The sequence below is a fragment of the Balaenoptera borealis genome, assembly GCF_965194805.1.
Source record: "Balaenoptera borealis genome assembly, chromosome: 17".
NCBI classification, from domain to species: domain Eukaryota; kingdom Metazoa; phylum Chordata; class Mammalia; order Artiodactyla; family Balaenopteridae; genus Balaenoptera; species Balaenoptera borealis.
The window spans coordinates 29,104,502-29,122,269 of NC_138876.1; the positions used below are offsets into that span (position 1 = coordinate 29,104,502).

At 39.4% G+C, this 17,768-nt stretch overlaps 1 protein-coding gene and 1 long non-coding RNA gene across 3 annotated transcripts in view; both read left to right on the top strand.

Moving 5' to 3' along the window:
- LOC309615187 overlaps positions 1-17,768 on the top strand; it is a 571,459-nt gene that overhangs the window by 344,970 nt on the left and 208,721 nt on the right. The gene's annotated exons all lie outside the window — the stretch shown is intronic.
- Positions 1-17,768, top strand: part of RSPO2 (R-spondin 2) — a 179,974-nt gene that overhangs the window by 1,795 nt on the left and 160,411 nt on the right. The window lies entirely within an intron of this gene.

A 17,768-nucleotide genomic window follows, 5' to 3' on the forward strand; every position in this document is an offset into this window, starting at 1 on the left:
TGATGATTTAGTGCGCCCGTATTTCTGTCTCCGAGTCCTGCTGCGGCTGCAGCTAATCCAACTGCATTTTAAGGGAAGGGCCGCTAAACCCAGTGAAGTCCGCTGAAGGATTTAAACACAAACCGCAACACCCCCGCTCCCAGCACGCACAGCCCCACCTTGCAGTACCGCCTCACGGAAGGTGCACAGCAGCCCCTTAGAGTTTATCAGTCTTGGTCGTGCAGTTTGGACTTTTGCGCAGTTGGAATTTGTCTTGAGGTTAACAGATTTTGATTTTTCTGGGATATGAACGTCTCACTCGACTTGTGATGCGGTTTATTTACAACTCGTTTCATGGAATCTCCAGTCCTGCCTCCAGATTTTGGAGAGAGCTTTCTGCGCCCTAATTTTTCAAAGCTTTTTAGGACGTCGTTAAGCTGTTCTCACCTACCCGCAGGGCTGAAGGTTGGCCGGCCAGAGGGCAGAGCTCAGGATAACTTGGTGGTGTGCGATTTCCGCCGCCCCTGCTCTCCAATTGACACTATGAAACTGTGGTTTATGAGAAGGATACCCCTTTCTCTCGCCCTCATTTCTCTTACTCTCCTTGTCTTTCATTTCTGACATTTGGAAAATGCTTTTTTTCAGAAGTTTTTCTGAATAAATGTACTAGGGAGGAACTTCTTCCCAGAGGCCATGAAAGTTTGATACTGATATCAGTCTTGCCAAAGTCCCTTTCCATCTCCTTCACCCCCCCCTCTGCCTCCTTTCTCCACTCCGGTATTTTCTTTCCAGGTATCACTTGGTAGAACTGGCAATTTTTGATTACACTGTGGTCTAAGTGGTCAAAGTGTTTGGAGAGGCTTCCCTACACCCCACACCCCCTGCCCCCAAGTAGACACTGCAGCCTATTTGGTTGAAAAGACTAAAGTGCTTTAAAATGTTCAAAATACAAAATATCTAAAATCCTTTGCCAAATTCTTGTTTATTAGATGACTTGCTAATTCAGCGATGTCTTTCTGATCCACATTGCCTGCCCCATTGTGGTTGAACTGGGAAGAATCAAGCATGTTGCTTTAGTAGAACTTAATGCAGAGATGCTCTTTGGTGGAACATGACATTACAGCACTCCTGCGGCCAGAAGCGATACTGCATGCTTTCCTTTGCAGTGCCATCTCCAAAGTTCTGCCTATACCTCCTTAGGTATCTGACGCAAAACCTATTTGTTTCAAAGCTGCTTTAGCAAAATCTCATGGCAGTTACCACCACATCCCCAAGTGCTGACGTTTAGAAACCCAGTTCTAAAGTGTGCAGTAGTAACTTTTGCCAGACAAACCTCTCAATTTAATAAGATTCAAATGCTTTCAAGTACATGTAAACTGGTAAGGTTGTAAAGAAAAAATTCTATCAAAATGTGTGTGTTTTCCTTAACAGATGTCCCTTCCCAAATCTCAAGCTTCTGGCTAAAATAACTGCAACCCTTAAAAGTGACTACACTATCTGTACCAACAAAGGGTGTACTGTGTTTTTAATTAAAAGTGGAACTACTTAAAGTGCTGGCTAGACAGTGTAGGGTGATAGTAGCTTTTCTGCTTTGCAAGGAAGCTTAAGGATTGCATTGTGAGAGTATTGAAATGAATAGAGATCTAACTCAGGTTGTGTGAATTGTCCCTCTTCACAGGCTTAAGCTGGTTTTAATTGATCTCATGTCCACTGATTGATCCTACACCAATTGTTGCGCATACCAAACAATTGGCTTTCCCAAAGGAGATTGATTTAAATTAGTTCCTTGGTGAATGCTTGACTACTAGCCAAATCATGTCAGCAGTGACAGTTGACATGCTAGAGCCTATTGTGGTACCAACATTTCCCCCTTTCCCTTTGTTTTGGATAGTGGCAGTTAAGTATTACTTTCTAGGAAGAAAAGTGATTAGTACATTAAAAAAAGGTGTTGTGGCTTAGAAGATCAGTTATTTTCTTGGCTTTGTGCTGTGATGTCGGCAGCAGTGATACCAGGATTGGTTAGGCTAATGCCCGGGATCTGATTCTTTTTCTTTTTTTCATATTCCATCTGCAAATAATCAAACCTTCACTGTGGAGCATTCTCAGAACTCCTTTGGCATTATGTTTAGTCTGCTCTATGATCTCAGATGCTCTATAATATCATTTTCTTAATGAAATAAAATTCTTGGCAGAGATCAGATAATTTAGTCAGTTAAAATCAATTGCATCCAGTCTGGAATAGAGAGCAAATATATCATTTAACTTTATGCTTTATTTCAAAATATGGCCAGAGGATTAGAGACCAGAATGTCAGATAAAACTGTGTATGGGAGAGACCATCATAAACAACACTAGCCATCTACTAGTCCTTTTGTCTGCTTATTTAGAAGACAAAATCATACAATAAAAGTGCATTTGATAATCACTACTGGGGCCTGGCAGAAGTACATCTGAAAGTAAGGCACAAACACAGTAGTGAGAATGAATATCTTGTAGAGGGGGAGACACATGCCAACGTTTTGAAAAGCTGATTGACAACTCATGTTGTGTCTATGTGGTAACAATCAGAACTCATTGGCCCCCTCACCCTCCAGCCCCCTTCAAAATCATAGTCATTATTAGCTACTGTTAACCCTGTGGCCTGTATCTGTCTTGGGACCTCTTATGATTTATTTGTGTGGTAAACTGGGTTATTCGATTTGTTTTATTTTTTGGAATGGTTGTAAGCCACATTTCAGGCCGAATTACTGAAAGGTAGATAGACAAATCATAACTTTATTATGGTCTTCTGGGATTTCTTGAGCTTAGTATGTAGTGATTTCATTTTATATCTCGTTCATTCTATTGATATGCCCAGTCACAAATTCACCAGGGATTTATGAAAACTTCTTGATGAAATTCTTTAAAAGCAGCAAGGCTCCCAGACATGTAATTGTGTTTCTGGTGGTCTGAGGGTAGGGGGCGTGGTATGACAAGTGTTTCCCGCCATAGCATGTTCCCTCCTGAAGCCTCAGCTTCTCTCTCCATAACCGCTCATTTTCCTATGATTAGATTTGGCTTCTTCCATGAAACTGAAGTGTTTATCACAAATAGTGTGGTATGTTACTGGCAACTTTGGTTGTTTAAACAAAACAAAACAAAACACTACATTTTCTTTTAAACCTTATAGGGCTGAATTAATTAGTGTTTTAAAAATCAAATGAGGAGATGTGGAGATATTTACAGGTTTTACAAGTACTTTTAATGATAGCTTATTTCTCACAGTATTCTTTCAAAATACAAAATGGCACATGGAACATATTAACCTACGCTTAAAAGCTTCGGAATACATTTGTAGGCCTGCTTTTTTAAGTTTAGAGTGTTTCAGAGAAGCTCATGTGATGTTTTAACTTTGCAGCATAAATATGTTCTTTCTTTTCTTTTGTTCTTTTGTTAATGGGCTTTTCTTCCAGCATAATTCTGAGTTTTTCTGGCCAGTACCTTACCAGTGCACAGAGGTTAGAAAGTTGCCATTTCCCGAACCAACATCTTATTCCTCTCTTGAAATTTGGAAGTGATTCAGAATAGGTGACATTTCCTCAGGCCTCCACTTCTTCTGGCTTTCGTTATCTGTTTATAAATCTAGCTTGGGTCGAATCCAATGTTTACAGAAATCACAAGTTGGAGATGACACTTCTAATTTCTTTTTTTTAAAAATAGATTTATTTTATTTATTTATTTGTTTATTGGCTGCGTTGGGTCTTCCGTTGCTGTGCGTCGGCTTTCTCTAGTTGCTGCGAGCGGGGGCTACTCTTGGTTGTGGTGCGCGGCTTCTCATAGCTGTGGTTTCTTTTGTTGTGGAGCACGGGCTCTAGGCGTGCGGGCTTCAGTAGTTGTGGCACACGGGCTTAGTTGCTCCGTGGCATGTGGGATCTTCCCGGACCAGGGATCGAACCCGTGTCCCCTGAATTGGCAGGCGGATTCTCAACCACTGCTCCACCAGGGAAGCCCCGACGCTTCTAATTTCTTAATGCAAAACTACCTCTTGATTTATTCAGAGACTAACTGGACAGTTTATAGATTATCCAGGCTTTTTACTTCTTTTCTTCCAACTGACTGCCTTTTGAACCAATTTTTTTTTTTTTTTCTGGAAATAAGCACTCTTACCCCTCCCAAGTTCAGGAAATAGATGACAGACAAATCATTTGACAGAGTACTTGAGAACCACCCTGCTAAAAGGAGGTGGTAAGCTCTGGGATAAAAGTAAAGTTTAAAATTTTCTTTTTTCAAAATGTCGTGATGGTCATTATTTTTTTCCCGATTATCTGCCACAATCAAGGATTGACCATTAGATACAGTGTTGCATGTCATATTTATACATTTTCACAATTTTAGCTGGAATAAATATGGAAGGCACTAATTAATACAGTACATAAGTAGTATATAATTATATATGATAGGGAAGGCATATCTACTTACATGCATACAGGTACGTGTATATGTAGGTATGTGGGGTGGGGCATGGTGTAACTATGGAGAATTGGGTTTTTGTAACTAAAAATGATTTTTACTCGTCTTTCCCATTTTTCATCTTTTTCTCAGGACAACAGAGCAGGACAGGGATAGGTGAGGGGGCTGAGGACTAGGAGAGGGAATGGGTAAGGATACAGTGTTTTTATTCTTTCCAAGACCCACCCCCCATGTATCCTTCTCTCCTCTAGGACCTTTCTGTATCCAGTCACCCTCTTTTCAAGCCTGCTGCTATCCCCCCATCCTAAAATTCCTAATTTCCTTCTTTCTCACCTTACTTTCCAATCTTTTTCTTGACTTCAACCCTTCTCTTGTCTTGCCTAATAATCCGCTTTCATTCACTCACTTGTCAGTCTGTCACAATCTGGCTTCTACCTCCACCATTTTATCGAAAGGGTTTTCTTTTTTTTTTTTTTTTTTTTAAATTTTTATTTATTTATTTATTTATTTATTTATGGCTGCATTGGGTCTTCATTTCTGTGCAAGGGCTCTCCCTTGTTGCGGCAAGTGGGGGCCACTCTTCATCGCAGTGCGCGGGCCTCTCACCATCGCGGCCTCTCCCGTTGTGGAGCACAGGCTCCAGACGCGCAGGCTCAGCAGTTGTGGCTCACGGGCCCAGTTGCTCCGCGGCATGTGGGATCCTCCCAGACCAGGGCTCGAACCCGTGTCCCCTGCATTGGCAGGCAGACTCTCAACCACTGCGCCACCAGGGAAGCCCCGAAAGGGTTTTCTTAATGGTCATCCATACTCACTACTCACCTCAGTGCCAACCCTGCCAACATTACAGCCCTCCCATCACTGAGATTATCACTGCTTTCCAAAGAAAGTCTCTTCCTTTGGCTAGTGACACTGCACTCTAGTTTCACCTCCCATATTCTGCACATTTTTCTTCTTTGGTCCCCTCATTCTGAGTAGGTGTAGGCTCCTATTTCTTTACCTTTATTCTTTCCCTTGGGGTATTTTATCCATCCCTTTATCCTCAACTGCCTTTTCCATGTAAAGTCCTTCAACTCTATCCCTCATTTTTTTTGAACTCCGGATTATGTTACTCTCTGATTTCCCAACTACTGCCATATGGATAAATATTTCATGCACCCTCATATATGGATAGGTATTCCATTCCATGCACATTCAGTCTTGACAACTCAATTCCTCTTCTATGCGTGGAATTACTCTTCCTCTCCAAAATGTGTTCCTCTACCTGTGTTTCTTTTTTCTGTTCAAGGGTTTCTGTGTGTCAAGCCTGGAAGCCTAGCTGTAGTCTTTGACTTTCCTATTGTTTCTTTTGTTGGTTTGTTCAGTCTTAGTGGGTATCAGAAATGTTGTTTACATCTACCCCATACTCTCCATTCCCAGAGGTATTTCCTAGCTCAGGTCCTCACTGACTCATTTCCCATCATCCACTTCTTCCTCACTCCATCCTTTACAATGCTGCCACATTTAATTTTTCTCAATGTGATCCACAAATCTGATCATGTTACTTCTTTGCTAATAAACCTCAAACCTCCCAGGTCTCCATATTGACTGCAGAATAAATTCCAGCTTCTTTCACTTTACATTCAAGGGTACTCTACCATCTGATCACAGCCTGTTTCCAACCTTCCACCACCACGAAAGCACTGTATGCTTAAGCTACACCATATGAGTTCATTTCCAAGCATACCGTTATGTTTTCATGTTTTTGTGTTGTCGAGCATGTGGTGGTGCCCAGCTAAATAAAAGGTCACCGTTTCTGTGAAGCCTTCCTGGAATTTTCCCTAGAAGTTTTCTTAGCTTTTCATGCTACTCCTAAAGGACTCTCATTTCCCCCTTTATTTTGGCTACTTTGCCGCATGTGTCATCTTTACTATGTTTTAAGCTCCTCTAGGGCAGAACTTTGGCATATTCATCTTAATACTCCCCAAACCAGGCCAACTAGAGTGCTTCCTCCACAAGCTGTGGCTGAACAGGAAGTCAGTGATGATGAGATTTTGTTGTTTGCCCTTAAAATAATGCTAATGACTTAATGAGAAATGTTTTTCTTTTCAATTCGAAGTTCTTTGAGCATAGTTGAAGTTTGAATGAATAATTAGGATAATAGGTATAATTTGATTATTTACTATTCTTTTTTAGAGTTTAAAGATGAGCAACACTGACGTATAAAAGCATCCCAGCCTAGCCTTATTCTGAAGTCTCTGATAATCTTCAGAATTTCAGAGTACACTAGTGCTTGCGTGTGTATTCGTATCCCTGTTTATTATTTGAATGATAGAGTATCCCAAATGGTGGGTGAGTTTGGACAGGGGAGGGGAAACTCTGTGGGAGTCACCCATATATAAAAAATACTTCTAAACAAAGGGCCAATAAAGGATTTTCATCCCCAAACACTTTGTCTGTATGAATAATTATTTAGAGAAAAAAGAAAGTAGCATTTATCTTCTTAAAAGGCAGTCATATTAATAACAAAAATAAATTAGTGCAGGCAAACATTCAATCTTATATTTATGACTTTAGAATAATAAATATAGCAGTGTAGACATACCTATGAGAGACACAGGGGTGTGTGTGTGTGTGTGTATGTGTGTATTTTAGAACAAGTTCTTCTGTAGGTGTGAGTAGACTACATAGTTTTTTGTACAGTGCCTTCCAGGAGAGCACTGACATTTTGCTACCCTTTGAAGGAGGTGAGACTGGTTTGACTAATAAAGAAGGTGAGCTGCTTACTGAAATGTGTAATTTAAAAAACTAGTTTTTAAGTGGAAGAAAGCTAGAACTAGAATGCAACCCTCCCGAATTCACTGGCTTTTCCTGTCCACAGTACACTTTGAACATCAGTGTTCGTTTTAAAAGAAGAAATTACCTTTGAGCCCATTCAAAAGTTCTTAGGACCCAGAGTTTTACTGAGCCTCAGAACTTCCTACAACTCATAATTACGCCACTAAAGTAACTGGTATTAAGGAACTGAGGGCTGAGTGGGTAGAGTAACTGAGGTGTAGGACCATAAGTGTGATCTGGTAAAAACTTGCATACTTGTGTTGCTAAATTTTTTATCACTATTCTTGCATATGAATTATAGGAACTTCTTTTATTTCCGGTACTCCCATAACCAGAACAAATATCTCTGTGTCTGTGGGTGTGTGCTTGTGCATTTGTGTATCAATATGTGTGTTTGTAGGTGTGTGTATATGAATTTTGTACATACACTTATGTATCATAACACCATCATATGATCAGCATAGCCCATCAAGGTTAGAGAAAAGCTAGTAAATATTATTTTTACTCTTAAAATGTAGAGAAACTAATTGTAGGTAGCTCTCCACCTTATCTTGTCATTTGGGGAAAACCTTTACAATTTACTTAAAACCATTTGATTTTCATCACCTGCTGAAGGATATTAAGAGCACTTATAAAACAGCTGGTTCTGCACATGTCTTTTGAGCAAGGCTTCTTAACTTGGGGTCCAGAGATGGGGCCAGGGTTTTTGTGAGTCTCCTGAAATTAGATGCAAAACGTTTTCTGTTTCTTTTTAGCGTGTAAAGAGAGGATCTAGAGCTTTCACTGAAGTCTTAAAGTGGCCATGGTTCATCTTTCCTTCAACAGGTTAAGAAGCATTGGTTAAAGCAATAGGAGGTAGACCTTGTTAAAGAGCATGATGCCAATTGGCTGCTTCAAATTGACATAAACTTTTAGGAAACAAGTGTCTATTTTCCATGTGTGGGTTTCCAGCCATTTGCCATGTGTTTAATTCACAATATGAGGACACATTGGAAACACTGTCTCAAGACTTATTTCAGTAAATAATTACTTGGCTAATAATACCTTTCTCAAAGGCAATAGTTGTTAAATTCTATTTCCCTAAAAAGTTTATAAAAGTACAAAATAAACACAGAATAAGGGGTTCTGTTAAAACTTCTCATATAGTCTAATTTTTGTCTCATTAATAAAACAGTAATATAAAGTTTTAGAAATCAGTGTTGCAATTTTCCAGCTGATGATGTGCAGTGCTGGCATTAATAGGATTTGTATGTATCACACTGCCAGTTCACAGACTGGTCAGAACCAGGCTTAGCACTCTTCAATTCTGGCCAAGTAGGCTTCTACAAGATCCTTGCTGTTGGGTCAGCACACTTAGAACTTTTCTACCGTGATGGCCTTCCTCTCTCACCTATCACTGGATTCAGCAATCCAACCAGCCACTTACCAGTTAAAACACACAGAGCGATAGAGGGCGCACTTTGCATTCTTTTCCTCGTGCTTTGTTCTCTGAAATTTTGTAGGTTTTGTGCTTGCCTTGCTCTGCCCTGCCGGGTAGGTTCAGGTGGGAAACCTGTTCTACTCTTTCCAGTAAGATTGAGGCTGTGAACAACTTGACCTCTCCATGGAGAGAGAGGGAAAAGGAACAAGTAAAGAGAGCTTTCAGTTTTACTGAGAATTTCTGGTTTTGCTCCTTAGTCTCCTTTTGACAAGACCTTCTCGCCAAAAGGCAAACTTAACCAAATTCACAGTTTTAATATCTGTGAGGCAGATATTAAAGCTAGGGATTGTGTTAACCGGGAGGTGGATTCCAGCTTCTATAGCTTTTCTTTTTTTCTAAAGAATGTTTTCCATAAAGTGCATGCCTAAAAATTTAAGCAATTGGTAAAATTTGGAGTTGACCAAACGACTCCAAGTTAATACTTCCCAATTGTTTGCCAAATTCTTTAATCTTTATGCAGAGACTCATTTCATTCAATGGATCTCTCACATTGCAACCCTTTGAGAATGATAAAAATTGTCTGATCTTATCTTGAAAATCTCAAGTTTAATTTTTTTTAGGTTCTCTTTCCCCTTCATGTAATAATGTCTGACATAGGATTTAAAAATTCTCTGGCCCTTCATTGTTGATCACCTTACATTCTGTGTTCTAATGCCTCTTTCTTGGCTTTTGGGAATTCCCTGGCAGTCCAGTGGTTAGGACTTGGCGCTTTCACTGTGTGGGCCCGGGTTCAATCCCTGGTCGGGGTGGGGAAACTAAGATCCTGTGAGCTGAGCAGCGCTTCCAAAAAAAAAAAGGCTGGCTTTTAATGTTGAAGAGATTTGTGCTATATCTTCATATCTTCATTAACCTTCCTATGTATCTATGTATTGATAGTAGACCAGGTTTCAAGTTGAGTCATAGCTGGGTTAATATTCCCATGATCAAGTGACGTGTCCTGTGCCCATCACACCCTTCCCCTCTGCCATCCTCCCCCCCTCGCCCATAGCCCTTTAGAGTGACTGTGGTATTCGTTATTCTCAAGTGTTCCACTGCTATAACTGGTCTTTGAGGACTCTGCACTGAATGATCCCAGTGGCATGGGAAGAATTGTACCTGGGGCTCCCAGGTTACCATCCTTAAATAAAAATTAAAGCAGTCCTAGTCTTTGACTTGTCCTCTGGGTAGTTCTTGTAGGTGGAAGAATATTTTTTTAAAATTCTAATTTTTGACACTTGCTTCTTGATGATGTTTTAGAGGATCACTTCTTTGGAAGTGTGTATGTATGTGTGTTTAAGGGTCAGGTTTATAGGAAATTTTGAGGGACTCCTGGGTATTAGTTCTGAGCTCTAAGTCAATATGAAGACATGGCAGAGAATAGCTGTAGGTGGAGTGAATAGAAAGAGCAAACATTAAACTTTTCTGTTGACACAGGGATCTGGGTATCTGTCTAATGCTTAGAGAGAAATCAGGGCTGTCCTATCCAAAGCGTTCCTTCTACTGGTGAAATATACCTTGTGGTTACTATCCTTCCATCAACTTAGTATTATAGAGAAACTTTGTTAGGGATAGGAGGCTAATTTGAAAAACCAAATGTTGTTTGATAGTGGACAGCAGTGGTTCCCAGAAGTGTGATTAGTGGGTTGAGGTTAGTTGGTTGTGGAGCTCGGAAAGCCGTTCACACCACTCCTGGTGGTCAATAAATCATGTACTGGCTGATGTGATTCGTGACTGAATCTGTCAATTATGAAAGATTTCTTTGTCCCTCTCCCTTTGAATAATACTATCCTGAAAATCTAGAGCTTGGCAATTGTCTCTTGAAAATTGATTGTCCAAAGTTATGAATTTTGTGCACTTTAATTGTTCTCTCATGTAGAAGTAAAAATAATTAGTTCTTTGCAACTGCTGTGGGTGATCTCAACATGATTTTGACTTGAAAGCGACTCAAAATGAATAATAACTGTTCTAAAGGATTTGGCAAGCTTCAAGTAGTCATCTTTTTTGTTGAGTTCTGGGAGAGAGTTTTGAAGAAATGGGAGAGTCTGGACCTAGAGAGAGGAGGAAAGAGCAGGATCACTCCTTTCCAAGACTTGAGGCCTGTCACAAGGAAAAAGGGTGTATGTAATTCGTTCTTCCCTTGGGATTAAGGCAAAATGAGGGAGGCTCATAGGGAGGAAGATTATGGGTTACATTTAAGAAACTATCCACTCATGTAAAAGACCCTTTCTTGATGCCCCGGGTCATTGGAACTTGCCCTTTTCCAGCAGCAGAGGGTACCTCTTAAGAGTGTTGTAAAGCCAGTGGCTGTATTGAGTGTAGAGAAACCTTGAAGGGCCACTCACCCCATAAGAGCCATGATGAGCACATCTACAATGTATCTGGCATCTAATATTTAAATAGAAATTCTTGTTGACAATTATTCAACTCAAATTATAAGACCCAAATAATGTCCTTCCTAAATAGAGAACACTAAACAAAATTACTTCTTTAGATTCTGCATCACATGCCTCTGTCATCATTCTAAACTTCAGTAATAAATAGTATTATACATATTGAAGTCTAATCTGAATTCCTAAAAAAAGAAAAGATGTATTTCTCAAGTCTTACATGACCATGATGTCAATTTCGAGAATGTTTCATTATAAGAAGGTCAGATTTCAGTGCAACTATAACCAGCATGGGTTATGCCATACAGATACTTTGCTGTCTTTAATGGGGTTACTAGACTGGAAGATAAAGAAGCATTGGACAAAAATTCATTAATAATAATACTTTGCACTTATGAAAGCATAATAGGGTTAAAAATTCTTTTGGAACAGGTAGAGAAATGAACATATATCATCTTCTGTTACTTACTTGGATTACATTTGACAGAGTGGTGAGTAATGGATTGATGTGCACTTTGCAGGAAACCTGGCATAGTAAAGGACTCTCTCTTCAGCCTAGTTTGGAACAATATTTTCTTAATGATTAGGTTGAAAACAGATGGGCATGCCATCCACACTTTTGCATAATATGAAGTAGAAGAGGACATTTAAAAGGTCGGTTGATGTTACAAAAAGATCTCGATGGCTGGGAATGGCAGGATGATTTTGTGAATGAAATCTTTTTTTTTAAACATCTGTATTGGAGTATAATTGCTTTACAGTGGTGTGTTAGTTTCTGCTGTATAACAAAGTGAATCAGCTATACATATACATATATCCCCATATCCCCCCCTCTTGCGTCTCCCTCCCACCCTCCCAATCCCACCCCTCTAGGTGGTCACAAAACACCGAGCTGATCTCCCTGTGCTATGCAGCTGCTTACCACTAGCTAGAAAAAAATGCAGTTTAGATCTTAAGATCAAGGAACCAACTATGGACGAATAGGATGTTGGAGACAAGGGGTTACCACTGATTTTTGAGGTGACAATGTGATATAGTTGCAAAAAGAAGTCAGCTACATTAAGAGAAATATTTACCTAGATTAAAGAATGAGGCAGATGAAGGTCCTCAGCCCACACCAGTGGTTTGTTCTAGATGTCATTACTTTCAGAAGTGCATTTGCAGCACACATTATACTGTATTGATTTCCTAGGACTGTTGTAACAAAGTACCACAAACTGGATGGCTTAAAAGAATAGAAATTAATTTTCTCACAGTTCTGGAGGCTAGAAGTCCAAAATTAAGGTGTCAGCAGGTCTATACTCCCTCTGAGACTATAGGGGAGGATCCTTTCTTGCCACTTCCAGCTTCTGGGGACCCCAGATGTTCCTTACTTTGTGGCAGCTCTGTCTTCACCTTCACACGGCTGTCATCCCTCTGTGATGGTCTCTCATCTCTTCTTATAAGAATACCGCTTATGTTGGATTAAGTCCCACACCAGTGACCCCATGTTAACTTAATTTCAGCTACAAAGACACTATTTCAAAATAAACTCACATTCACAGGTACTGAGGATTAGACTTCAGCATATATTTTGGGGGGCACAATTCAACCCATAAGTCCTAACCTGTGGCAGACCTGTAGGTTCTTTAAATCCTCATTTTCACAACTCTGTGTAATAAGTATTATTATTATTAACGATACCATAAAAATAATAGTATTAAAAGAAAAAGTAATGGCAATAGAAGTATAATAACTAGTAGAGCACTGTACATAGCCGCTCAGATTGTGTACTGCACATAAAGCATGATATTAATGACACCCCCTGGACTTGTGCACACAGTGGCCCTGGGGTGGGGATGCTTTAGACATGGTTTATAAGTGTATAGGTTTTGGAATCGGACTCTCAAATTCCTTCCTGCCCCTGAAGTTCCACGAAATTGCACGAATCCAAAGAATCACCTGAGTGTGTTGATTACATTTTTAAATAAATCCATGAATCAAATTGACTTCTTCAGCTAAAGCTGAAAATTCTGTTTAACTGGCTTCCTTCTGAAGTTTACAGAACTCCAAGAGCTGTTAGCATCCTTTATGAAGTAATGTTCGTGAAGTAATTACTCAAATATCAACATGGTCTACTGTACAGTTTCTTCTGGTGTTAGAGGTATCTTAAATTAGTTCCCTCCGATATTGAGTAGTATCTAATATTGGCACTGCCAGGGAGCTGGATCTGTCCATACTTGTGTGCTATATATAAAGGGCTGGTAAGAACATACTTTTAAATGTTCTCACATTTTAAATGTGATAAATTTCAAACATACACAGAAGCAGAGAGGGTAGCATAATGACTGCCTATCACCCAGATTGAACAAATATTGAGATTTCGTCACACTAGTTTCATCTATTCTTTATAATCTTCTTAAGTTTTTATTGTTTTGTGTTATAAAGCAAATCTCAGATGTTACGTCATTTTACCTTATCTATTTCTGAATGCATTTCTTACAAATACGGACATTTTCTTACCAAACCACAATGCCATTAACATACCTAACAAAATTGCTTATTCCTTGGTAACACCTCATAATCAGTATGTCATCAAACTTCATCAGTTGCCTCAACAATATCTTTATACAGCTGATACGTATGAATCAGCATTGATGTAACACCCACTCATTGTACTTGGTTGGTATGTCCCTCAAGTTCCTTTGATTCTAGAGCAGTACTTCCTTCCCGCCCAGTTTTCCATGCCACTGACTTATTGAAAAGATCAGGTCAGTTTTCTACTGAATATCTGACATTCTGGATTTTTCCTTTTGCTCCCTTGTGGGGGTCATTTGACTTCCTCTATCCTCCATGTTTTTGTAAACTGGAAGCTCTCCTTGAAGGTTTGATTACATTCAGGTTCAACTCTTTTGGCTAGAACGCTTCACAGGTGTTGCTGTGCCCTTCATGTTACAACACATCAGGAAGCACACAACATCCCATTTTCTTAGTGATGATAAGGTTAACCAGTGGGTTCATGTGGTAACAGCCTGATTCCTCCATTTTGAGGTTCCCATTAACCTTTCATGTAATGGTTTCTTCCACTGATGATCTTTGAATCATCAGTTTCTTTAGGGGTTATAAAATAGTTTTTTTCTATTTTTATTCCTTCCACAATTATTAGCTGAAATTCTTCAATAAAAAAAGAACTGTTCCTTTTCAACCATAGATATTTTGTTAACTATGAAACAGTTCTTAGAGAGCAGGCAATACACTTAATTCTTCCTCTTTAATTGCAGAGTAATTTTCAGAGTAATGAGTTGATGCATGTTTGGCTGGCCAGTGGGTCAACTTTGATTTGTGTCAAGCCATGGCCTGTCAGATGGAGGAGGTGAAGTCTTCCAGCAGTTTCTGCTTACTGAAACATTAGTGGCAGAATGACATTTAAAAACTCTCTTTTTTTGGCTTATGCTAACAGGAATGAAATGCAAACCTTCTGAAAACCTGAATTCTATTAGACATCTTCTGATAATGTTTTCTGTTAACAGCTTTCAGAGAAGCTACTGAGTGAACATACAGTAGCTTCAGCCTAGTGTAATCTGACACTCATTGGGTAGAAAAACAGTACTTTGTGCTACTTAAACACTCTCTGGAAGGCTTAGGGAGGGGAGGAAGGAAAATATTTGAGGAGATCAACTGGATGTTGTAGAATAAAAGTAGCGTCACCTGAGAAGGATTAAAGTTTCCTCAAAGCTTGACCTGAATGGCAGCCTGCCGCTTAGAATGTGTACCCCACACCCGTCAATGGCTCGGTTTTAGCTGTGTGGTCTTTAACTTGAAGGCATATGGAAGAAAGGGTCTAGAGGTTATGTCTTCAGTGCGAAAGTGGCAGTAAAGTTGTAAAAAAAAAAAAAAAAAAAAAAAAAAATTCCTCCTACTTATTCTGCAGCTAGTTCTTGCTAATTACAGAAATCTTTCCTTTATCCATTTAAAACCCTAGCTCATTGCTACTAATTAAGTTACCATTGATATTTGTTTCACCTGTTGAAAGATATCTATAACATCTACATTTAATAATTTTATTATTTAATGAAGTTGAAAGTTTAATTCACACAAATGTCTGTTGGGAGAAGTAGATAAGAGCATGCTAGAAGTTTCGAACATAAACACATTTAGTACATGGCTCATGAAAACAAACCTGTTGCTAGAGAAATACAACCCGGTAGGTGTGTGCTCTTCTTAGAAGTAAAGTGCCTTTGCAGTGTTTTTAAGAGAGCAGAAAGTATTGTGAGCTGAAGAAATTGGTTATTTTGCAAGTCAGGGAAAGAGAACTGGCAAGGCACCTAGCTGCTTCTACTAATGATTCTTGAGAATGATTTTTCCCTCCTTCAACCTGTACATTTTTAAGTCAGAAAACAAATGAGCTATATCCGCTAATTAGGGCTAGTAGTTCATGTCCCATTTTTTTCATTTAGTTTTGAAATGTATTTTGGTAATAAACCCTCATCTTGCTGAGATATTTAGGTGTTTTGTCTTGGAAGTAAGTGGTAAAGACTTTGCACTGTGTTCATATAAGTCTTGGTTTAAAAACCACTAACTGCAGAATTTTTTATGATATAATTCCAACATTTATTTATTGTTGAAAATTTGGAAAATAGAGAACAAAACAATGAAGAAAACAAAACTACCAATAATCTTCCCACTCAGCAGTAACCACTGTTAACATTTTGGTTTTATCCTTCTAGATATTTCCTCTCCTTGTACATAAATATAAGATTTTAAAACTTAATACATCATAAAGCACATATTCGTACCTATTTTAATGATATGTCTGCTTCAAAAGTCATTGTTTACCATGACATTTTAAAATCCATTTCCTTATCATTGGGCAGATAAACATCTCAATATTAAGTTTTCAGTATTATTAATAATGCTGCTATGAACCTCCTTGTATTGTACATCTTTTCCCACATCTCTTTTCCTTAGGAATCATTCACAGAACTAGATATAATAATTAATATACTTTAATCATTACATTTATTGAGCACTTACTTTGTGCCAATCATAGTTCTTTGTGCTACATATTATTTAATTCTCAAATGACCTTGTGAGGTAGGCTGTATTTTTCTTCCCATTTTATAAAGGAATAATCTGAGGCACAGGAAGGTAAATAATTTGCCCAAAGTCACAGAACTACCAAGAACTAGTAAGTGGTGAAGCTGGAATTTCAGTCTAGGCATTTTGACTCAGCCATGCTCTTAGCCACCAAGATGGAGAGGTGAGGCTTTTGATCTTACTGCCAGTTGTTCTCCAGAATATGGTACTGATTCTTATTCTGTAGGTGGGAGATGGTGTGCATATTGCCTTGAGCCTTTGATACTATATTTTAAAAAACATCTTGTTGGATTATTCCTGTTGAGAATAGAAAGAAGTATCAGTATCTCCCTTACCCTCAAGAAGCTCACTATTTAAATAGAAAAAACATTCTCTTTCATTCCCCCCGGCTTCATATAACATTAATATCCACTTAGTTGCATAAACCTTTATTCCTCTTTTTCCTCATCAATACCTATGATTTCTGTACCTCTCTCCAGTATATTTTGAATCCTTCTTCTTCTGCATCTATTGCCATTTTGTAGACCAGGTTATCACCATCTCCCTCCCAAACCACATTGGTATCCTTCCAACTGATTCCCCTGCAATCCATTCTCCACAGGGCAGTCAGAGCAATTGCTCATAAAACAAAAGCTGGAGCATTTGACTCTGCCACATAAATGCTTTAGTGGATTTCCATTATACCTGAAATAAAACCCAAACTCCTTACTCAGCCTGAAAGGCTATGTGTGACCTGGGCACTTTTTATTTCTCCAACCCTCCTTTTGTTATCTCAGTCCTACTGGCCTCTTCCTGTTTCTCAAACACTCTAAACTTTCCTGTCTCAGGACCTTTGCATCTGCTGCTTACTCTGGCTAGAAAGCTCTTTTCCCATCCTCTTTGTGACGAGCTCCTTTCCAGATAACTGTATCTAAAGCAATGCATTTCTCTAGCTCTCCATTTTCTGCAGTTAAACTATCAGGGCCAGGATAGGGTGAGGCAAGAGGGGCACCTATGGCACAAATCTAAAGCGTGTACTTGCCCAAGCCTGAGAGAGAGCGACTCCCTGCATTTCCACTGTCGGAGCCTTGCTCACCTCACCCTAGCCCCAGCCCTACTCTATTATCAACTATTTATTTCTTAAACACGGTAGAATTTTCTTGTTCCTTTGGTAGCAAACACTGCATATTCATCAAAACCCATTTCTTTTGCCTCTTCGGTGTCAGTAGCTGGACTATGTTTCCCAGCCTCCCTTGGAGTTGGGTGTGGCCCTGGGCCTGAGTTTGTCATGGAAAATGTATAGAAGGGATGTTCTTACTGCTTCTGGACCTGTCCCCACAAACCTCCTGTGGAGGGTCTCTCTTTCTTCTTGAGTTGGCCAACTTGGTGCAGAGGATCTAACCACCCCCTTCTCGGAGCCCCCAGGGGACATCAGGACCACCAGGTGAATGGAGCTCAGGTCCCTGAATGACTCTGTGGAAATCTCCCTACTGCACATCTGCACCTGACCCTGTGTCAGCAAGAAACAAAACTCCTTTTGTGTTAAAGCCACTGAAACTCTGCCATTTGCAACAACGTGGACGAATCTGGAGAGCATTATGCTAAGTGAAATAAGCCAGCTAGCC